Here is a 25252-nt window from a genome sequence, read left to right on the forward strand (position 1 = left end):
CCGGGCCGTATATATCCCGGGTAAGGCCACCTCCAAGGTGGAAACACAGAGGCCTGAGCAAGACGCTGACTGCTAGGCGGGTGCGGGGCACAATCCCAGAGTACAGGCAGGAGGCGGGATCTTGAGGTACATAGCTTGGCTGGAGGAGAGCCCCCTCTTGGCGGGCCGTATATATCTGGGGTAGGGCCGCCTCCCAGGTGGAAACACGGAGGCCTGGGCAAGACGCGGACTCATAGGATAGTGTGGGGCACAGCCCATTGGAAGCAGGGGGGAGTGGAGGAGCAGAACACCCCGCCGGGCAGCAGCAGGCCAGCTGGGCGTGCCCGATAGGGACAACAGATAGGAAAGGGCAGAATGCCCCACAGAGCAGCGGCAGTCCAGCCAGACCTGCCTGAAGGAGGCAATGATAGGAAAGGGCAGAACACTCCGCCGGGCAGTGGCAGTCCGGCCGGACCTGCCCAATGGAGGCAAAGGGGTAGAACGGGGACTAGGTGCAGGATGACCAGCACGACAGCCATGATCCCAGGTAGCTCGGGAGAGGCAGACAGACAGACAGCGCGACAGTGCGAGCAAGGCAAAACGGGAGGAGCAGCGGGACCAGCGCATGCGAGAAAAAGCAGGGGAACAGGACCAACCTGGACAGAACAAATACAGAGCAGGTCAGAACCTGGGCAGGACAGGGTAAACAGGGTGCGGAGCAGGTCACAACCCAGTCAGGGTAAACAGGGTGCGGAGCAGGTCAGAACCCAGTCAGGGTAAACAGGGTGCGGAGCAGATCGGAACCCAGTCAGGGTAAACAAGGTGCGGAGCAGATCGGAACCCAGTCAGGGTAAACAAGGTGCGGAGCAGATCAGAACCCGGGCAGGGTAAACAGGGTGCGGAGCAGATCAGAACCCAGTCAGGGTAAACAGGGTGCGGAGCAGGTCGGAACCCAGTCAGGGTAAACAGGGTGCGGAGCAGGTCAGAACCCAGTCAGGGTAAACAGGGTGTGGAGCAGGTCAGAACCCAGTCAGGGTAAACAGGGTGCGGAGCAGGTCAGAACCCAGTCAGGGTAAACAGGGTGCGGAGCAGGTCAGAACCCAGTCAGGGTAAACAGGGTGTGGAGCAGGTCAGAACCCAGTCAGGGTAAACAGGGTGCGGAGCAGATCAGAACCCAGTCAGGGTAAACAGGGTGCGGAGCAGATCAGAACCCGGGCAGGGTAAACAGGGTGCGGAGCAGGTCAGAACCCAGTCAGGGTAAACAGGGTGCGGAGCAGATCAGAACCCAGTCAGGGTAAACAGGGTGCGGAGCAGGTCAGAACCCGGGCAGGGTAAACAGGGTGCGGAGCAGATCAGAACCTGGGCAGGACAGGGTAAACAGGGTGCGGAGCAGGTCAGAACCCGGGCAGGGTAAACAGGGTGCGGAGCAGGTCAGAACCTGGGCAGGACAGGGTAAACAGGGTGTGGAGCTGATCAGAACCCAGTCAGGGTAAACAGGGTGCGGAGCAGGTCGGAACCCAGTCAGGGTAAACAGGGTGCTGAGCAGGTCAGAACCCAGTCAGGGTAAACAGGGTGTGGAGCAGGTCAGAACCAAGTCAGGGTAAACAGGGTGCGGAGCAGGTCAGAACCCAGTCAGGGTAAACAGGGTGCGGAGCAGGTCAGAACCCGGGCAGGGTAAACAGGGTGCGGAGCAGGTTAGAACCCAGTCAGGGTAAACAGGGTGTGGAGCAGGCTAGAACCTGGGCAGGACAGGGTAAACAGGATGCGGAGCAGGTCAGAACCCAGTCAGGGTAAACAGGGTGTGGAGCAGGTCAGAACCTGGGCAGGGTAAACAGGGTGCGGAGCAGGTCAGAACCCAGTCAGGGTAAACAGGGTGCGGAGCAGGTCAGAACCCGGGCAGGACAGGGTAAACAGGGTGCGGAGCAGGTCAGAACCCGGGCAGGGTAAACAGGGTGTGGAGCAGGTCAGAACCCAGTCAGGGTAAACAGGGTGCGGAGCAGGTCAGAACCCAGTCAGGGTAAACAGGGTGCGGAGCAGGTCGGAACCTGGGCAGGGTAAACAGGGTGCGGAGCAGGTCAGAACCCAGTCAGGGTAAACAGGGTGTGGAGCAGGCCAGAACCTGGGCAGTACAGGGTAAACAGGATGCGGAGCAGGTCAGAACCCAGTCAGGGTAAACAGGGTGTGGAGCAGGTCAGAACCTGGGCAGGACAGGGTAAACAGGGTGCGGAGCAGATCACAACCCAGTCAGGGTAAACAGGGCGCGGAGCAGATCAGAACCCAGTCACGGTAAACAGGGTGCGGAGCAGATCAGAACCCAGTCAGGGTAAACAGGGTGCAGAGCAGATCAGAACCCAGTCAGGGTAAACAGGGTGCGGAGCAGGTCAGAACCCAGTCAGGGTAAACAGGGTGCGGAGCAGGTCAGAACCCAGTCAGGGTAAACAGGGTGCGGAGCAGGTCAGAACCCAGTCAGGGTAAACAGTGTGCGGAGCAGGTCAGAACCCGGGCAGGGTAAACAGGATACGGAGCAGGCCAGAACCTGGGCAGGACAGGGTAAACAGGGTGCGGAGCAGGTCAGAACCCGGACAGGGTAAACAGGATGCGGAGCAGGTCAGAACCCGGGCAGGGTAAACAGGATGCGGAGCAGGCCAGAACCTGGGCAGGACAGGGTAAACAGGGTGCGGAGCAGGTCAGAACCCGGGCAGGGTAAACAGGGTGCGGAGCAGGTCAGAACCCGGGCAGGGTAAATAGGATACGGACCCCACAGAGAGCAGGAGACAGAGCAGGATACGGAACAAAATGCCCACATGCCTGACCTCAGTCCCAAGGCCCCTTATAAGCACCTGCAGCTGAATTGGCCACGGGCGTGTCTCCTTAAGCCAGGAGGATCTAACTGGCTCAAGGGTGACAGGAGGGACAGCTGCAAGACTCAGAGTCCAGAGTCCGCAGACCGGATCAAGACCCAGAGTGCGGGCTCCGGACCGGACCGGACCCCGACAAGAGGTTCCTGCCAGAGTCAACATGAAGGCTGCTGTCTGCACGGGGCCTTGATGAAAAGGGCAAGGACCAAGCAGTTCACAGGATGGGGGAGGAAGCAGAAAGAACCTCTTGTTGGATTAGTATGGGTGTCAAAGGTTACAGGGAGAAGGCAGGAGAGTGGGGTTGAGAGGGATAATCAATCAGATGGGATAGAATGGCAGAGCAGACTCAATGGACTGAATGGCTCAATTCTGCTTCTATGTCTTATGGTCATATGATCTTTGCATCATCAATGCGGATGGGAGAGGTTCTGGAGGATTGGAGAGTTGCGGATGTTGTTCCCTTATTCAAGAAAGGGAGTAGAGATAGCCCAGAAATTATAGACCTGTGAATCATACCACAGTGGTTGGTGAGTTGATGGAGAAGATCCTGAGAGGCAGGATTTATGAACATTTGGAGAGGAATAATATGATTAGGAATAGTCAGCATGGCTTTGTCAAAGGTAGACAGTATCATAAGAGACTGATTGAATTGAGGATGTAACTAAACACATTGCTTAAGTTAGAGCCATAGATATAGTGTATTGTTACGTACCCGTGACACGTGACAGTGGTACCCTTGTCACGTGACTGGGGTTGAAGTTATACTGGACATGAGGTAATGGTGGAGTGATGTCATTTTCCCGCCAGTAGAGGTCATGTGACAGGTTTTTTTTCTACAGGGTATAAAAGGAAGACCCACCCTGTCAGGTGGGGCAGTTCGTGGCAGGATTTGCCAAGATGACTTCATGTTACTGTGTGATTTAATGTGATGACGCAGTTTAGTTAAAAATGAAGTTTTATATAATGCCTAAAGTTTAAAAGGTCAGAGCCAACGGTTTCTTTGCTAAAGGAGAGTGAAGTTTGGAAAATGGAGATCAAGAAAAATCGATTTTCGATGGATTGACTTCGACCTTGTGTGATCCTCATTCGGAAGGATTTCGTTTACTATTCTCATGATAGTCTCCGCTGGAAAAAGCGGGAGATTGAGAATATTGTGGAAGGAAGGTCAGTCACTTTAAGTTGTTATACTTAATAAAATTCGACGTGGGAGTTCGACGCTGGGAATCGAAGGACATCGACGTGGAAGAGAATTTACATCGCTTTAAAAAGTCTCTCCTTTTAAAAGTACCGTGAGCTTTTGAGCTGTCGGCATATCGTTTTAAAGTCTGTTTTCTTTCGGCATACCGTTTTAACGAACTGAGTTCTTTTCAATACCGCTTTGAAGACTGTTTGGGACTGCAACGCTATTAAGGACTGATTGAGCAGCTGAGCTCGGATCATTGTTTGGGTTTGTTTACATTTGAAGGGGGTTTGTTATCAGTGTTTAATAAACGTGTTATTTGTTATAAAACCCTTCGTCTAACTCATCTATAATTATTGTTGCCTGAATACGTAACATAAATATGGGGGCTACGTCCGGAATTGAATTGTTTGAGTTTAATAAGCTTTTTGAATTTTGAGTCGGTGTTTTGGTAACGGGGATTGCTCAATTTTTTTTTGTTTGATTGGCTTGTGAGTGGTATTCGGCAACGATGAATATTGATGAGTTTCTGGATTCGCCAGACGCGGACTTGTTAGCGAAGGCGAAAAAAACTGAAGTCTCTGAACTTGCTAATCGGTTGCATCTTAAAGGGATTTTGCCAACTACATCAAAAGCTGTAATACAGAGAAAGATCGCATCACATTTTGTGGCTTCGGGTCATTTTGAAGAATCGATTTTAGAATCGTTTCCAATAAGTAATCTGGAGATGCAGTTGCAAATTGAACAAATGAGGTTGGAACAAAGTAAAGCAGAGTTAGAGAGGTGTAAATTGGAATCTGAGCAGAAGAAAAGAGAATTTGAATATGCAGTGGTGAATTTAAGGTCTGAGAATCAGTCTTCTGATTCTAGAAAACCGTTTGTTGCTAGCCAAGAAATTAAATTGGTCCCTCCATTTAGTGAAACAGAATTGGAGAGATATTTTCAACATTTTGAAACTATTGCTCGGATGTCAGAGTGGCAGAAAGATAAATGGTCAGTGTTATTACAGAGTGTAATCAAAGGCAAGGCACAACAGGTTTACACAGCTTTAACTGCTGCGCAAGCATTAGATTATGATATTGTGAAAACGAATATTCTCAAAGCATATGAATTGGTCCCAGAAGCGTACAGGGAAAGATTCAGGAGTTTGAAAAAGTCTGTGGAAAAGACTTATGTGGAATTTGCCTATGATAAAGCTATGTGTTTTGAGAGATGGGTTTCTTCTAAAAATGTAAATGGGGACTATGAGACATTGAGAGAGCTGATTTTAATGGAGGAATTTAAAAGAAGCATTCCTGTTGAAGTAAGGACCTACTTAAATGAGAGGGATACTGATAAATTGCAGGACTGTGCTAGATTAGCTGATGAGTATGTTTTAATCCATAAGAATAAATTTCCTCAGGGTAGAATTTTCAAGAGGAAAAATAATATGGAGACTCCAGGTAAATTAGAAATTAAATCAGAGGTTAATGAGAGAGGTAAGGAGGAAGGAAAACCTGTGAAGGAAAGACAGTTTGGTCTTATTTGTAACTATTGTAAGAAGCCTGGCCATGTAATAGCTAACTGTTTCAAATTGAAAAAGAAAGAGAAGGAAGCAGTTCCAGATGCTTGTGTGCAACATACTGAAGCACCTGTAAAGTTACAGGGTTTGGTAAACACAAATGAGGATTTGTTAGAGTCTGACAAAGTTAGAAAGGGATATGATCATTTTATAACTGAAGGGTTTGTATCCTTGAAAGAAGGATCTACTCTGGTGCCAATAAAGATTCTTAGGGATACTGGAGCTTCTCAATCACTGATGTTAGATAGTGTGTTGAAGTTTAATGAAGAGAGTGATACTGGTGAGGTAAATTACATAAGAGGTGTTGGAAGTGATTTTATGCCTGTACGTTTACATGAAGTAAATTTAAAGTCAGGGTTAGTTACAGGATTTGTTAAGGTAGGATTACAGCATAGCTTACCTGTGAAGGGTATTTCTTTATTGTTAGGTAATGACTTGGCAGGTGGACAAGTTTTTCCTGAAGTGCATTTGACAAGGGAATCAGAGGAACCAGAGGTGAATTCTAACACAGATTCTTATTGTGTTGTGACTAGAGCTATGGCTAAAAAGATTGATGTGCAGAATGAGGTTGTTACTCATGACTGTTCAACTCAGGATTTGAGTTTTGAGGATGTGTCAGAGACTTTCTTACCTTCGTTGTTTGAACAAGATTCTGGGAGTAAGTCTGACTATGAAGATTTATCTCTGTCTCGGAAGGAGATGATAGCAGAGCAGAATAGAGATCCTGAGATTGTAAAATTAAGGGAACAAGCTTTACTAGGTAGTGAAATTGAGAAGGTGTCAGTAGGATATTACTTGGAAAAAGGAGTGTTGATGAGGAAGTGGAGGTCGCCTACAATTCCTGCAAGTGAGGAATGGAATGTTGTTTACCAGGTAGTTGTTCCTAAAGTTTATCGGAATGAGATTTTGACTTTAGCTCATAGTGTGCCTTTAGGTGGACATCAAGGGGTAAGGAAAACTGTGGACAAGATTTTAAAACATTTTTACTGGCCTGGTTTAAGAAAAGATGTGGCGATGTTTTGTAAGACGTGCCATACTTGTCAAATTGTGGGTAAACCAAATCAGGTTACACCAGTAGCTCCATTACAACCTATTCCAGCATTTGGTGAACCGTTTTCTAAAGTTATTGTAGATTGTGTTGGTCCATTACCAAAGACAAAAACTGGTTATCAGTATTTGTTGACTATCATGTGTACTTCGTCTAGGTTTCCAGAGGCAGTACCACTTAGGAATATAAAAGCTAAAACTGTGACGAAGGCTCTTATAAAATTCTTTACTTATTTTGGATTGCCTAAGGAAATACAAACTGATCAAGGTAGTAATTTTATGTCTGGATTGTTTCAACAGATAGTTTATAAATTGGGAGCTAAGCAAATTACTTCGTCTGCATACCATCCAGAATCGCAAGGTGCTTTGGAGAGGTTTCATTCTACTCTCAAGAATATGATTAGGACATATTGTGTGGAGAATGAAGGTGACTGGGATGAGAGTATAAACTTACTTTTATTTGCAGTAAGGGAATCGGTACAGGAATCTTTAGGTTTTAGTCCATTTGAACTTGTGTTTGGACATAGAGTTAGAGGACCTTTAGCTTTATTGAAGGAACAGTGGATTAGTAAGGAAGTGCATACTAATTTGTTGGACTATGTTTTGAAATTTAAGGACAGGTTACATAAAGCTTGTAGCTTAGCCAAGGAAAATTTGAAGTTGGCTCAGGAGAAAATGAAGACTTGGTATGATAAGGAAGCTAGGATGAGGATGTTTAAGCCTGGAGATAAGGTGTTGGTTCTTTTCCCAGTGCAGACAAATCCTTTACAAGCTAGATTTCATGGACCTTATGAAATTGTGTCTAGAGTTAATGATGTGGATTATGTAATAAAAACTCCAGATCGTAGAAGGTCAACACAACTTTGCCACATAAATATGATTAAACCATATTTTGAGAAACAATCTGATACTGTGACTGTTGTGGTTAGTGAGAATGAGTTGGATTTAACTGGGAACATGATAGATGATTCATCTGACTTTCATTCTAAATCTAACATTGTTTCTGTTAGGTTACCTAATTCGACTATTTTGGAAAATATGGATGAGAAATTAGCACATTTACAGCTAGAGCAGAAACAACAGATGAAGGAATTGATTTTTAAGTATAAGGATTTGTTTCCAGATGTTCCGAGAAGGACTACTATAGCTTCACATGATGTAGATGTTGGAGATGCCAAACCTATTAAACAACATCCATATAGGATGAACATGGAAAAATGTGAACTTGCTGAGAAAGAAATTGAATACATGTTAGAGAATGATATTATTAGACATTCTAACTCGAATTGGAGTTCGCCATGTGTAATGGTGCCAAAACCTGATGGTAGTATTAGGTTTTGTACGGACTATAGGAAGGTGAATGCTGTAACGAAAACAGATGCATATCCAATTCCTAGAGTAGATGATTGTGTAGATAAGGTTGGAAAAGCAAAGTTCCTTACAAAGATTGATTTATTGAAAGGGTATTGGTGTGTTCCATTAACGGACAGAGGTAGAGAGATTTCTGCATTTGTAACTCCATCTGGGTTATATGAGTATAATGTTCTTCCATTTGGGATGAAGAATGCCCCAGGTACTTTTCAGAGGATGATTAATTCTGTGATTCAGGGATTGAAAGATACTGATGCTTATATTGATGATTTAGTGACAGGAAATGATACTTGGGAAGCACACATTATTGCGGTGGAGAAATTGTTTGAAAAGCTTTCAAAAGCTAACTTGACTATTAATTTAGCCAAGAGTGAATTTGGACATGCTACTGTGACTTACCTTGGTTATGTTGTGGGTCAAGGTAAGGTAGCTCCTGTTCAGGCAAAAGTTCAGGCAATTTTGGAAATTCCCACTCCGACGGGAAAAAAAACTCTCAGAAGGTTTTTGGGAATGGTAGGATATTATCGAAAATTTTGTAAGAATTTTGCTAATGTTGCCCTTCCATTAACTAATCTTCTGCAGAAGAATGTAAAGTTTGTATGGACCGTGTTTTGTCAGAAAGCATTTGAAAAATTGAAAACAATGATATGTGAACAACCTGTGCTTAAGGCACCTGACTTTGAAAAACCTTTTTTATTAGCTGTAGATGCTAGTGATGAAGCTGCGGGAGCAGTATTGATGCAAAGGAATGAGGGTGATGAGGTTGATCATCCAGTAGCATACTTTTCTAAGAAATTTAATAGGCATCAAAGAAACTATTCAACAATAGAGAAAGAATTGTTATCTCTTGTTTTAGCTTTGGAATATTTTGAGGTATATGTTGGTACAACTCAAAAACCACTTATTGTTTACACTGATCATAATCCGTTAGTTTTTCTGAGTAAGATGAAAAACAAAAACAGAAGATTGTTAAATTGGAGTTTGATGTTACAAGAGTACAATATTGTGATAACTCATATTAAAGGTAGAGATAATGTGGTTGCTGATTGTCTATCTCGATATTGAATGTACAATGTTTTTTTTTGGAGTGGTTTTTTTTATTGTAACACTCCTACTGTATTGTATATTGTGTATGTTATATGATTTATACATTTGTTTTTTTTTCTTGTAAGTAATTGTTAAAATTTTTGTTCTTGTCAGACCAAAAATGTTTTTTTTGGAGGGAGGTGTTACGTACCCGTGACACGTGACAGTGGTACCCTTGTCACGTGACTGGGGTTGAAGTTATACTGGACATGAGGTAATGGTGGAGTGATGTCATTTTCCCGCCAGTAGAGGTCATGTGACAGGTTTTTTTTCTACAGGGTATAAAAGGAAGACCCACCCTGTCAGGTGGGGCAGTTCGTGGCAGGATTTGCCAAGATGACTTCATGTTACTGTGTGATTTAATGTGATGACGCAGTTTAGTTAAAAATGAAGTTTTATATAATGCCTAAAGTTTAAAAGGTCAGAGCCAACGGTTTCTTTGCTAAAGGAGAGTGAAGTTTGGAAAATGGAGATCAAGAAAAATCGATTTTCGATGGATTGACTTCGACCTTGTGTGATCCTCATTCGGAAGGATTTCGTTTACTATTCTCATGATAGTCTCCGCTGGAAAAAGCGGGAGATTGAGAATATTGTGGAAGGAAGGTCAGTCACTTTAAGTTGTTATATTTAATAAAATTCGACGTGGGAGTTCGACGCTGGGAATCGAAGGACATCGACGTGGAAGAGAATTTACATCGCTTTAAAAAGTCTCTCCTTTTAAAAGTACCGTGAGCTTTTGAACTGTCGGCATATCGTTTTAAAGTCTGTTTTCTTTCGGCATACCGTTTTAACGAACTGAGTTCTTTTCAATACCGCTTTGAAGACTGTTTGGGACTGCAATGCTATTAAGGACTGTTTGAGCAGCTGAGCTCGGATCATTGTTTGGGTTTGTTTACATTTGAAGGGGGTTTGTTATCAGTGTTTAATAAACGTGTTATTTGTTATAAAACCCTTCGTCTAACTCATCTATAATTATTGTTGCCTGAATACGTAACAGTATATGGATTTCAGCAAGGCATTTGATAAGGTACCCCATGCAAGGCTTATTGAAAAAGTAAGGAGGCATGGGATCCAAGGGGATATTGCTTTCTGGATCCAGAACTGGCTTGCCCACAGAAGGCAAGGAGTGTTTGTAGATGGGTCATGTCTGCATGTTGGTGTACCTCAGGGATCTGTTCTGGGACCCCTACTCTTTGTGATTTTTATAAATGACCTGGATGAGGAAGTGGAGGGATAGGTTAGTAAATTTGCTGATGACACAAAGGTTGGGGCTGTTGTGGATAGTGTGGAGGGCTGTCAGAGATTACAGCGGGATATTGATGGGATGCAAAACTGGGCTGAGAAGTGAGAGATGGAGTTCAACCCAGATAAGTGTGAGGTAGTTCATTTTAGTAGGATGAGAGGTGACCTGATAGAGGTGTATAAGATGATGAGAGGCATTGATTGTGTGGATAATCAGGCTTTTTCCCAGGGCTGAAATGGCTAGCATGAGAGTGCAAAGTTTTAAGGTGCTTGGAAGTAGGTAGAGAGGAGATGTCAGGCGTAAGCATTTTTATGCAGAGAGTGGTGAGTGCATGGAATGGGCTACCAGCAGCGGTGGTGGAGGTGGATATAATAGGGTCTTTTAAGAGACTCCTGGATAGGTACATGAAGCTTAGAAAAAGAAGAGTGCTATGGGTAACCCTAGGTAATTTCTAAGGTAAGGACATGTTTGGCACAATACAGCCAAAGGGACTGTATTGCCTGTAGGTTTTCTATGTTTTATGGTATAGGTCCTCTGTGGAAAATTGCAAAACTTCCCCCCCAAAAAAATTCAAAAATTCAGTAGGGTGCCCTACATCCAAAATCATATGTTAAAACATGAAGTGTGTTGTTACATAGGGAACCTCAGTCATTTAGTAGATGTGCAGACATTTTCCTCTGCACTGATCCCAGATTGACATTAGCTTTTAACGGCATACTCCTTATCTGTGCCCTGTTGTAGGAACACACATTACAGCTGAGAGGGAGGAGAGAGCTCCCAGATTTACACAGGTGATGGCTGTTAAATTTTCTTTGCCCCAGAGCAAGTAGGAAATAGCTGGTGGGAGGGGTAGGGGTTTAGAACACCAGGCAGGCATTGGAGGTGGCTGATATGAATCTTCAAATCATGGATAATTCACCTGCAGTTCTGATGAAGATTCTTGATCAGAAACTTCAACTGTTTATTCCCTTCCTTGGAGGCTGCCTAAAGTGCAGAGTTCCTCCAGCATTTTGTGTGTTGCTCAAGATTTCCAGTATTTGTGCAATCTCTTGTTATTATGGATAACTCACCCAACTGTTGACTTTCTAAACTTTTAGCACACACTTCTCAATTCTAAAGTAATAAAAATTGAATATTTACGTGCCTTCCTTTATCTGTTTCTCTTTGGGTAACAGACAGGAGGAAAAGTGGAAAAGCTACTAGTTCAGGAGAGGGTTCTCATGAGACTGAGGGGCTAGGGGCCACCAGCTTCAAAGCAATGTTCAACCATAAACAGTTCCCGATGAGATGTTGTGTTGTGCATTATTAAGCATTTGGCAACGGTCAATAAGAAGAAGTTAGGTTTAAGGAGATCGGTCATTCTGTGAGTGGACTAATGTTAGAGTGGGGAGTTTTGGCTTTGGTTCATAGATGCTTCAGTAAGGAGAGGCAAAGACTGTATGAATTTTTTTCCACTTAATTTCTCTTTCTTCCTTATTGCAGTTACAGCAGTGGGGATGCTAGGCAGGAAATTGGAAATCTCCTCGTGCAGGATGTGGGAAGGCATCCATTGTCCCTGATGACTACACTGGTAAGAAGTGCATCCAGCTGCAGCTTCTGTCTGACCATGTTAAGGAATTGCAGCTGGAGCTGGATGAACTCCGGATCATTCAAGAGGTTCAGGCCAATATAACCATGGATTGGTTGGTCCCCAAGAGTGGGGATTCACGTGTGTATTTCTCAAACCCTGTCAGCATTCTGCTCTGCCAGCTGCTGGTGTGGAGCTGTCTGGTGTTCCAGCTCAATCTGCTGACCTCCTTGAAGTCTTCAGTAAGAAGAAGGCCATCTCCCCGCCTCCCCACTAGCCATACAACTAATATTGACTTATTACCCAGTACTAGTCTTCCCCAGGGCCAGCTCTTTTCCCTCATTCATCCTGAAATGATGGTCATGGCGGAAAGCATCAAGGGGGCAACGGCCTTAGGATTTATACATCTGTCAACCTCACCAGCAGAGGCACATTTCTTTCTTGTGAAGAAGGCTGGCAAGCTTCATCCTTGCATTGACTATTTGTCCCTCAACATCATCATGGTGAAGAACTGCTACCCTCTTCCGACGCTTGTCTCTGCACTTGAACATTTCTAGGGAGCAACCATTTTCTCCAAGACAGATCTGTGCAGTGTTTACAAACTGGTTCACATCTGAGATGGGGATGAGTGGAAGAAAGCATTCAGCATTTCCACTGGCCACTGTGAGTACCTTGTGATGACATTTGGTCAAGCCAATGCTCCTGCTGTTTTACGGACCCTGGTCCGGGACATGTTGAATCAGTTTCTTTTTGTATATTTGGACAACAGTCTTATCTATTGACATCCAGCACGTCCAGAGTGTCTAAGACAGCTCCTTGAGAACAACCTTTATGCCAAACACGAGAAGTTGTAGAAAGTTGTAAACTCAGTCATCTCCATCATGGGCACTAGAGCTCTCCAGCATTAAGGAGACTTTCAAAATGCAATGCCTCAAAAAGGCATCGTTCAGGACCACCACAACCCAGGATATGCCCTCTTCTCATTGCTACATCAGGAGGAGGTACAAGAGACTGAAGACACACACTCAGTGTTTCAGAAACAGTTTCTTCCTTTACTTCATCAGATTTCTGAATGGACAATGAACCCATGTACACTACCTCACTATTTTTGGCTCTCTTTTTCCACTGCTTATTTAATTTAGAAACATAGAAAACCTACAGCACAATACAGGCCCTTTGGCCCACATGCTGAACATGTCCTTACCTTAGAAATTACCCAGGGAGCAACCATATTCTCCAAGACAGATCTGCGCAGTTTTTACAAACAAGTTCGCATCTGAGATGGGGATGAGTGTGATTCAGCACTTGCACTGGCCACTGTTGAGTACCTTGTGATGCCATTTGGTCAAGCCAATGCCCCTGCTGTTTTTCAGACCCTGGTCAACAATGTCTCAGAGACATGTTGAATCGGTTTCTTTTTATGCATTTGGACAACAGTCTTATCTATTCCTGTCCAGCATGTCCAGAGACTCTCAGACAGTTCCTTGAGAACAACCTTTATGCCAAACACGAGAAGTTGTAGAAAGTTGTAAACTCAGCCGCCTCTATCATGGGCACTAGAGCTCGCCAGCATTAAGGACTCCTTCCAAATGTGATGCCTCAGAAAGGCATCATTCAGGACTCCCAACACCCAAGACATGCCCTCTTCGTATTTCTGCATCAAGAGGAGGTTTTGTAGACTGAAGACACACACTCAACGTTTCAAATACCTTCTTCTCTTCCACTATCAGATTTCTGAATTGGCAATGAACCCACGTACACGACCTCAATATTTTTGGCTCCCTCTTTGTACTACCTATATAATTGCAATTTATAGTTTATTTATTATTATGTATTGCAATGTACTGTTGCAACAAAACAATCAATTTCATGACACAGTATGCCAGTGGTATTAAACCTGTCTGTCTCTGTCTCTTCTTAGTGAGAGAGAGAGAGCCTGTGTCATCTCACACTGTTGGATTAAGAATAGTTTTTGTTGACTGCAGATCGTGGTCTCTCTTTGGGTGCTTTGCTGCTGTTCGGTGGGCGGTGGGCACTGACTCATTTTGCTGAGACGGGTGGGGGAGGGGAGGTTGGTGCTTTGCTGCTGTTCGGTGGGGGGTGGGCACTGACGCATTTTGCTGAGACGGGTGGGGGAGGGGAGGTTGGTGCTTTGCTGTTGTTCGGTGGGGGGTGGGCACTGACGCATTTTGCTGAGACGGGTGGGGGAGGGGACGTTGGTGCTTTGCTGCTGTTCGGTGGGCGGTGGGCACTGACGCATTTTGCTGAGACGGGTGGGGGAGGGGAGGTTGGTGCTTTGCTGTTGTTTGGTGGGTGGTGGGCACTGACGCATTTTGCTGAGACGGGTGGGGGAGGGGAAGGTGGTGCTTTGCTGCTGTTCGGTGGGCGGTGGGCACTGACGCATTTTGCTGAGACGGGTGGGGGAGGGGAGGTTGGTGCTTTGCTGTTGTTCGGTGGGCGGTGGGCACTGACGCATTTTGCTGAGACGGGTGGGGGAGGGGAGGTTGGTGCTTTGCTGCTGTTCGGTGGGCGGTGGGCACTGACGCATTTTGCTGAGACGGGTGGGGGAGGGGAGGTTGGTGCTTTGCTGCTGTTCGGTGGGCGGTGGGCACTGACGCATTTTGCTGAGACGGGTGGGGGAGGGGAGGTTGGTGCTTTGCTGTTGTTCGGTGGGCACTGACGCATTTTGCTGAGACGGGTGGGGGAAGGGAGGTTGGTGCTTTGCTGTTGTTCGGTGGGCACTGACGCATTTTGCTGAGATGGGTGGGGGAGGGGAGGTTGGTGCTTTGTTGCTGTTTGGGGGAGGGAGGAGAGGGGGCTTGGGGTTCCAATGATTTTCTGTCGTTCATTCTTTTAGGGTTCTTCTGTTTCTCATGGATATCTGTGAAGACAAGTATTTCCGCTTGTATACCGTATATATTCTCTGATAATAAACGGAACCATTTGATATTAAACCTGATACTGATTCTAATTAGTTAAAGATCTAATCTATGAAGTGAAAGTGGTAATATACAAATATGGGTTTGATTGGACTGTGAAGCCTGATGATTTTCCCTCAGGGTAACTTCTTAGTTTTGAGTCATTTCATACAGAAATGGACACCCCACAATGCTGTGCAAGATTGGGTTTCATCGTCTGCACCTTTGTGGTTGTCTCCATCTTCTTCAACCTCCTCCTACTTCCTTTGGAGCTATGTCTTCAGGTTAGGGCTTTGCTCTTATAATGGTTCAACATATTGATGGAGCTGCTGGAGTCACAAACCACAATGTCAACAGTCTTGAAGAAAATACACGTCAAAGTCAAGAGGTGAGAATGGGCTACCGCCACATTTGGTGGGTGAGATCTTCCATGTTGAGCCCTTCATTGCCTTTACTTGCATGTCTGTGAGCCATTTACAAGTCTTCCAGCAAAAGAATGCTAGCACAGGTTGAAAGACTCGATAATAGTAACAAATGCATATTTGACCAACTTAACGCTTCAGTCCCACAGTACTGAAAACAATGCCAGTATATGACTGAATGTTTGCATATCAGTTCTAAATATGCATCTTTTAAATTTCATTTTTGGGTCTGGTCATTGATAGCAAGGCTAGCATTTCCTGCTCATCCCTAATTTCCCATGTGAAGGTGGGGTGAGCTGCCTTCTTGAACCACTATGGTCCTTCTGGCGAAGGAGATGCCACAGTGCTGCTGGGGAGGGAGTTCCTAGATTTAGTCCCACCGATATGGAGTATGGGGATGGGGAAGAGTCTCTTCTTCTCAGAATCAGTTTAATTTTCACCACTGTCCATTACTAGATCTGGAAGGACAGAAAAACATTGAGCAGATTGATTATGGGAATTATTAACTGACCATTGAATATTGTTTCAGCCCAGCAGGCCCGTTGCTCTCTATTGCAGCTTCATTCAGCTGTTGTTTCTCCATCTCTGGGTGTGACAAATGTTACTCTTGACAGACCCTCTGAACTCCTTATTGAACCAGCATTGATCCCTGGATTGACAGCAATGGTAAGGGTATACCAGGTCATTAGGTTATACATTGTAGTGTGTACAGCGGCTGCTGAGGGTCAAGGCCCCTCATGTATGGTGACACTCATCGTGTCTGTAGGGAAGCTGGGATATTCCCCCCATAGGATCGGAGTCACGGTCACTTGTATCAATGAGGTAGAGGACAGATGCATCTGCTGCAGGTAATTTGGAGAGGACAAGGTCAAGGAGATTTACCCCTTGGATTGGTTTGGATGCTGTGCCTCCCACAGACCCAGTCTGCCAGCTCTGTTCTTCAGGACTCAAACAGCCTGGTCAGTGCTGGGCTATTAATCTGGTCAGTGATGGACATTGAAATCCCCTAATAAGAGTAAGGCCTGTGTCCTTGCTTTATTGAGTGCTTTTTCTGGTGTTTTTCACCGAAATGTCAGCTGAGGAAGGACGATGGGTGTTAATCAGGAGGTGGTATCCTGCTGCCTGACCTGCTGAGTCCCTCTGAAGGTTTAAGTTTTGCAGGAGTTTTCTTTCTCCACTCTTCACCCTGGAGCATTGAAAACACCAGGGTCCAAATTTGAATTTTAGGACTCCAAATGCTACTCTATTGCCTGTACTGCCATCGTCTGGTGGGTTACCATGTATGGACCTAGGCTGTGAGACATGATTCAGTCAGGCTGCTCCTTGACCAGTCAGTGGGACAGCTCTTCCAATTCAAATACCAATCCCCAGGTGTTAGTGAGGAGGACCTTAAGGTTGATTAGACGGAGAGCTACTTTACTACATCTGAAATAATTACCTCTGCCAATATAGAGTTTGCAGATCCATCAAAGCCCAGCTCTGTAACCTTCTTCAGGCATGGACTTTCCACTTCTGCTCTCCTACAGAAACCACTCTTTCAATTCATCCAGCATCTGTAGCCATGACTTGTTCTGGCTAAGGCCAAAATTTTGAAGTTCCTTCAAAATTGATTGAAAGGTTCCATTTAAGTTCCTTCAAAATTTGTCAATTTCTTCCACAAGAAATTTTCTGAAGCCCATTAAGTAACTTTTCAGTGATCAGTCCTAATATCTCATTGTTACAAAGAGCTAAATTTTGTTTAATTACCTTCCTGTGAAATGCTTTGTGACATTCCACTATCTTAGAGGTTCTATATAAATAGAAAACCTTGTAAGGAGTTCAATATTTCACCAGAGTTTTGCTCCAATGGATCTCAGAATTCATCAACGGACTGCCCTGCTGTGTTGTATACGGAGGTAAAGTCATCATGTATCACAAGAAATTTGAGAAGATGCACATTCCTCAAGGGAGTTCAGAATATGCTGAGATCAAGAAAAAATTAGAAATGATCATTAAGTATTGATTACCAGATATTATGATTAGAGCTTAAATATGCAAGTCATTAGATTCAGAAATGCACAAGGTTGCATCAACATCTCTATCAAAATCGATAATTTTGAGCTGAAACTTCAGAAGAGTTTAATGACCCTGACTGAGCTCTTCTCCTTGTGCACAAATGAATAAAGTGTGATTGACAAACGAGTGCAAGTTGTAAAATAACTGTCCAATAGCCCATGAGTGGATATCTGAATGAATCTGACATGGGATGTGTAATAATACAATCATTCATTATTGTCTACTACTCACTGTGAATACTGCATGCTATTTATAAATCAATAAGATATTTTGTCATTTTGTTTATTTCCTGTTTCACTGTTTATCTTTTTGCTAAAATAAATGCAATGTGTCACACCGATTCAAACAAAGCACATTTGTAGCAAGATCACCCTAATTTTGTATTCCATCCTTCTTTCTTATGAAAAAGGTAGCAATAGTTTTGCTTTTCTAATTTTTATACTTGAAAATACACCTTGTGTTTTGTTTGAGTGTGCCTGGTCTCCCAGATTCTGAATATTCATTAGCCTCACTCCATTTTTAATTCCACTCTGACTATTCAATGATTGAAAGGTTCCATTTAAGACCAGAAACTGTAATATATGTACAACCTGAAATTCTCACTCTCCACAGACATCCTTGAAACAAAAGAAAAATCCCAAAGAATGACTGACATAATAAACCCAAAGCCCCCACCCCTCCCGTGTACAAGCAGCAGCTTCAGCCCTCCCCCTCCCCCTCCCCTCACTTATTCTAGAAAAGCATCAGCATTCCTACCACCCAGCATGCAAGCAACAGGAAAGCCCCAGAGAGACCACGGTCTACAGTCCATCAGAAATTACTATTCATCCCAAAAGTTCCACATCCCTCAGGCTAGCTCCCTCTCACTAACAAGTAGAGAGAGATATCACTCCTGCCACAGTGACATAGGAGACAAAGAATCACTATTTTGATGTTACACTCTGTCTGCAGTGCTGGTCTTATTTTGACTTGAGAATTGGCACCAAATTCTCACACACCATCAAGAGAGAGCATGATCACCTGAGTAAGGTGGTCTCCGACAGCTATACTCACTGTCTTGATGTTCTGGCTCCCTGCAACATTTCAGTTCGCAACACCAGTGAGAAAAAGTATCCACAGGGCCACGCTAGGCTGCACGCTGAACACGCACATCTCCAAGCACATGGCAGGAACAAAGACATTTGATCTGTCTGCTGCATCTGTCCTTGACACGTTCGAGTTTGACACTTTCTTCCATATTTCAAATCCACCATGACCAACATCTCCCTTTTGTTTCACAGAAAACTCTGGGGATCACACTAATGTTTATATGTCTGAGTGAATACAGGACAAAAGGAAAACCAGCATTCATGACATCAAATAATACAGATAAAGATTTAAAAACTTGAAGTTTAAAAAATGTTTAAAAACATGACATTAGTTCTGTTTCTGACAAGTGTAAAGTGGCGAGGCTTCTCTTATCCATATGTTCTGGGCCTGTCCTATCCAGAGAAATTTGGCAGAGAAGTTTTTTTTTTTTATAAAAACTTTATCCCATATTCTTAATTGCCATTTAGAACCTAATCCTCTGATTGCTCTTTTTGATACCTTAGGCGAGGCAGATATACATTTGAGTCTGACTAAACGTCAAACATTATCTTTTGCCTCCCTTTTGGCTAGACATTTAATTCTTCTTAGGTGGAGGGATGTTGCCCCACCCACGCATGCTCAATGGCTTAATGATATTATGTCCAGTTTAGACCTTGAAAAAAAAAAATTCACTACTCACCTCAACTCGGTCATAAAGTTTCAAAAGTTGTGGGGACCTTCTCTTGAATACTTTCACAACTCCTTTAGATTAAATTTTCTTTAATCCCTTACTTTCTGCTTTTCTTTCTGTAAGTTCTATGGTTTTCTTTTTGTTTGCAATTTCATTTTGGTACTAGGCATTATGATACTTAGTTTTTATTTATATTTACAGTTTTGGGAGTTTGAATGCTCCAATTAATTCTGTTTCTACATCTTGTAATGGTTGGCCTGGAATTTTGATTTCCCGTGGGAGGGATGGGAGGATACTATATGATTTTATTCTGGGTGCTATTTCCTTACTGTTTTGAACTATATAATTGATACGTTTATTTTGCACTGCATTAATCTTCATTTTGCTGTTGGGATTTTTGCTTATAGTGGTTTGTAGAAATACATTATCAATAAAAAAACATGAGGAAACAATAAAAAGTTACCCACTTTTATACCATATATAAAGGTATTTAACAGCAATTGATGATACTTAAACACAATATCATGGGATGAAGACAAACAATCACCAAAAAGAGATTAGAATGGCATGTGGCATGCAAACACTTGGGTTATTAAATTTGCCATTAAATAAACTATAGGGAAAAATGAATTGGATAACCATTAGAACCCAAGCACAGCAATAACAACTTGTGAAGAAATACGCATCCAAGTGTGTACATTAATGTTTAAACTCCAGTTCCAAACTTCACTCACAAAATGAATAGATTTTGCTGAATGTCATTAGCTAAACCTACATGATCTTCAATAGTCTTGGATAACTCATTGCATTGATTAATAGCCTCATTATGCAAAATGACTCAATCCCATCCCTCAATCAAATAATGAAATATTTGGTTTATTGACAGGTTAAATAAATAATCATAAGAAACTAACCCACAATCTGTTAACACATTCTTGATGAAATCCTCCAGATAAACCCAATATTCTCCTTTTTGATGACAAGCACCAAATTTACTCCCTTTACAAGTCCTATCCTCATCAGACAGCAACAGTTGGCATTGTGTTGTGCTATCAGTTGTTGTCATTCACAGAATGAAGTGAGGTCTGTCTAACCCACTGACTCCCATAACTACCTTGATTATACCTCTTCCCACCCTGCCAAATGGAAAAATACTATTCCCTATTCCTAGTTCCTCTGTCTCGGCCACATCTGCTCCAAGGATGAGGCTTTCTGTTCCAGGACATCCCAAATGTCCTCTTTCTTTAAGAAAAATGTTATCCCTTCTGCCGTCATCAATGATGTCCTCACCTGCATCTCCTCCATTCGCCGCACATCAGCCCTTACCCCATCCTCCCGTCACCACAACAGGGACCATGTTCCCCTTGTCCTCACCCATCACCCCACCAGCCTCCAGATCCAGCATATTATCCTCCACTACTTCCACCACCTTCAACAGGACTCCACCACTAAGGACATCTTTCCCTCTCTGCTTTTCTCAGGGATCATTCCCTCCGCAACTGCCTGGTCCACACGTCCCTCCCCACAGATCTCCAACCTGGCACTTATCCCTGCAAGCGCAAGTGCTACACCTGTCCCTACACCTCCTCTCTTACCACCATTCAGGGCCCCAAACAGTCTGTCCAGGTGAGGCAACACTTCACTTGAGTCCATTGGGGTAATCTATTGCATCCGGTGCTCCCAGTTTGGCCTCCTCTACATTGGCGAGACCCAACGCAGATTGGGGGACCGCTTCGTCAAGCACCTCTGCTCCGTCCGCCGCAAGACAGGATCTCCCAGTTGCCATTCACTTCAACTCTCCTTCATATTCCTCTTTGGATATGTCCATACATGGCCTCCTCTACTGCCATGATGAGGCCAAACTCCGGTTGGAGGAGCAACACCTCATATACCGTCTGGGTAGTCTCAACATCAAATTCTCCAACTTCTGGTAATTCCTTCCCTCTCCCTTCCCCCATCCAACTTACACTCTGCCTCCTCTTCTAGCTGCCTATCACCTCTTATGATTCTGTCTTCTACTACCCATAATGCTTTCTCCATAGATTCCTTCTTCACCTCTTCTGCCTATAACCTCCTTGCTTCCCCTCCCCCACCCCTTGATCTTTCCTCTGATTGGTTTTTCACCTGGTACATTCCACCCTCTCCCCACCTTCTTTATAGGGCCCCTGCCCCCTCCTTTGGTCCGGACAAAGGGTCTCAGCCCGAAACATTGACTGCTCCTTTCAACTGATGCTGCCCAACCTGCTGAGTTCATCCAGCTTTTTTGTACGTCATGAAGTGAGTTCTATATGGAAAATCTCAGAGCTCCAGATCCACTGGGATTGAGTTACCTGGGGCACATGATAATCCATAATCTTATTTCTGATTTGTGTCCACATCAGCAATACCATTACATTCACAATAACACATGGTGTCCCACTATCATCCTCGTACTCTTGTCTTTTCCCCATATTACCATTATTCAACCACAAATGTCAACAGACATTCTCATTTACTTCACATAATCTCATCCCAGTCCATCACAAATTTGTTCCTAGTACATGCAATCTTCAATACGGCCTTTGATCATTGAGGCCACTCATTAGTAGTATTCCAACACCAGTCACTCCTCAACACTTGTAAATAAAAACATCAAGAGCAGTTTCTGTAGTTATCTAATTATCTGACATCTCCTTCAAATTCAAGGTTTTTATCCCATTGTATTTCCAGTATATCTGATGATGAACACAGTCCTCCATCTGCTTCTCTCCTCCATTGTCTTTGCCTTGGTTAAGGGGACTTAAAGATTGCTTTGCCTTAACCCTCTCTTCTCGATACCGAGTATGAAGTGGACTACCTTAACCTCTGGGTACGAACTAGAAGTGGTCACCAAACTCAGAGGCTGCAACTCCTCCATCCTCATCATCGTCTCGATTGCCTGAAAAATAAATCTACGAGTATCATCATCTCTGCCCAGAGTATCCCATTGACAATGTGCCTTATGGCCTCAGCTACTAGAGGACATTGACCATCTTCAAGCAATTTACACTGGTTAATACGACACCAACACAACTTATTTGGAGCAGTCTGGATTCAATAAACTGATGGACTGGCTCTGTCAATGACATTGTATGGTTCCATAAAACTCGGAGTTGTAAAAGGGCCTGGTTGATGTACTGAGATCATAACCTTCTGTATGATCTCCAACTCCCTCAGTTTTGTTCACACATCAAAATAAGCTTTACTGTGCTGTTTCTTCCATCCCATGTTATGGGTTGCAACATAATGGGCTTCCTTTATAGTGTCGATGAATTGCTGCATCCATTTGTCCTCTACAATACCATCACTCTCGGGTTCTGATAAATCTAGCCCAACCAGGAATTCTAACCCTCTCATTTCTCTCCCAGTCTTCAACTTCAAAGGTGTAAAACCAGTAGAAGCTTTGGGAGTACAGATTACCAAGGACTTAGGGTAGACAGTGACACGTGGTCCTGTGTTGCTTTGCCATTTTAGCTAACATTATCTTTAAAGTTCTGTTCATCTGTTCAACAAAATTCAGGTCAATAAGGGATAAGAAACCTTTGCATTACCCCAGTATCAGATTTTGCATCAGTTTTACAAGCGAGTCTGTTGATCTGATTCTAAACTCCTTGGCAATCCCCAATAAGACTCTCTTGAACAAAATCCTAGCTGTAATCTCCATTGAGCAAACACGAGGAAATCTGCAAATGCTGGAAATTCAAACCACCCACACAAAATGCTGGTGGAACACAACAGGCCAGGCAGCATCTATAGGGAGAAGCACTGTCGACATTTCAGGCCGAGACACTTCCTCAGGACTAACCGAAAGGAAAGGTAGTAAGAGATTTGAAAGTAGTGGGGAGAGGGGGAAAATGCAAAATGATAGAAGATCGGAGGGGGTGGGATGAAGCTAAGAGCTGGAAAGGTGATTGGTGAAAGTGATACAGAGCTGGAGAAGGGAAAGGATCATGGGACGGGAGTTCTCAGAAGAAAAACGGTGGAGGGGGGAAAACACCAGAGGGAGATGGAGAACAGGCAAACAACTAAATATGTCAGGGATGGGGTAAGAAAAGGAGGAGGGTATTAACAGAAGTTAGAGAAGTCAATGTTCATGCCATCAGGTTGGTGGCTACCCAGCCGGTATACAAGGTGATGTTCCTCCAACCTGAGTTTGGATTCATTTTAACAATAGAGGCGGCCATGGATAGACATATCAGAATGGGAATGGGAGGTGGAATTAAAATGTGTGGCCACTAGGAGATTCTGCTTTTTCTGGCGGACCGAGCGTAGGTGTTCAGCGAAACGGTCTCCCAGTCTGCGTCGAGTCTCACCAATATATAAAAGGCCACACCGAGAGCACCGGACGCAGTATACCACGCCAGCCGACTCACAGGTGAAGTGTTGCCTCGCCTGGAAGGCCCCGAATGGTGATGAGGGAGGAAGTGTAAGGGCATGTGTAGCACTTGTTCCATTTACAAGGATAAGTTCCAGGAGGGAGATCTGTGGGAAGGGATGGGGGGGGGGTGTGAACGAGTGGACAAGGGATCCCTGTGAAAAGCAGAAGGGGGGGGGGGGGGAGGGAAAAATGTGCTTGATAGTGGGATCCCATTGGAGGTGATGGAAGTTACAGAGAATTATACATTGGACGTGGAGGTTGGTGGGGTGGTAGGCAAGGACAAGGGGAACCCTATCCCAAGTGGGGTGGCGGGTGAATCCCTATAGATGCTGCCTGGCCTACTGTGTTCCACCAGCATTTTGTGTGTGCTGTAACCTTCATTGTGTTATTTCTAGTTGGAAAAGCCTCTGCCCACTTGGTGAATGTATCTACTATCACTCAGATATATTTAGGTCCTCCGGGGACAGACGTAAAGGTCCCACAAAATCATTCTGTTAAACTAGCAGCCTTACGACGGGCCCCTGTGGATAAAATTAAAATGGCCTGGGAGCAGGATTTAAATATCTCCTTATCCAAGGAGAGCTGGGACTCAGTTCTCAAATCGGTTAACTCAACCTCCCTTTGTGCTCGCCATTGCCTCTTACAGTTTAAGATTGTTCATAGAGCCCAAATGTCTAAATCTAAACTATCTCGATTCTACCCTGGCATTAGTCCGCTCTGTGATAAATGCAAGAGGGGCGTGGCCTCTCTCATCCATATGTACTGGCTCTGTCCTAGCTTGGAGAAATTCTGGAAAGATGTCTTCACTACACTAACGGGTATTCTGAATCAGCACCTAGAACCCAACCCCTCAATTGCTCTGTTCGGTTTTTGAGGCGAGACAGATTTATGTCTGGGTCCGACCAAATGCCCCTTTGCCTCTCTCCTGGCGAGACACTTGATCCTCCTTAGATGGAGAGATGTTGCCCCGCCCACTCATGCGCAATGGCTTAACGACATTATGGCCTGCTTGGACCTCGAAAAAATTCATTATTCAGTTCTTACTTCGGATCTAAAGTTCCATAAGGTCTGGGGACCTTTTATCGAGTACTTTCATAACCTTCCTCTTGACTAGGGTTTTTTTTTCCGTTTTTTTCTTCTTTTCGGTCCCTTGCTTTCAGCTCCCTTTTTTTTCCTGGTAGTAGGCATTATTATCCTCTGTTGCTAAGTGTATTCACAGTCTGGGAGTTTGACTGTCCAGACTTATACTCTTTATACTGTGTGGTGGTTGGTCTGGAGTTGTTGTTTTTTTCTTGTGTTGTGGGGCTTGGGGAGGACACTAAGCTCACTTGTCTTTAATTTAGGTGCTTTTTTGTTAAATTCTCTTCCTTTGTAGCATATTGTTATTGTATGCTTAATCTTGCACTGTATTAATGCTCCTCATTGGGATTTGGGGTTTTTAATTTTGTAAAATGTTTTGAAAAACTAATTTAAAAAAATTTTAAAAAATCATTCTGCACATTAACCCATGTCCTTCTACAGGCTGTGCATCTTGAAACTGCTTTTCTAGCCAATTTATCTGGGTTATACTGGGCAAAATTCAAACAATTCTGACTATAATGTTCTCCATCTCCTCACATCTTCTGCCACCACCACAAATTCTCCAAATGTCCCACAGTTCGATCTGATCCCCGGAAATGTCATGGAACAAATACATCATCTAGATTCTTTCACTTTCTGGCACCACGAATCTACCAATATCAAGTGCAATCCCATTCTTTACTTGTATTCCTGGGTATTTCCCATCCTCTTCAGAATTTTCCCCTCCCTG

This window comes from Hemitrygon akajei, chromosome 2, assembly GCF_048418815.1.
Source record: "Hemitrygon akajei chromosome 2, sHemAka1.3, whole genome shotgun sequence".
Lineage (NCBI taxonomy): Eukaryota > Metazoa > Chordata > Chondrichthyes > Myliobatiformes > Dasyatidae > Hemitrygon > Hemitrygon akajei.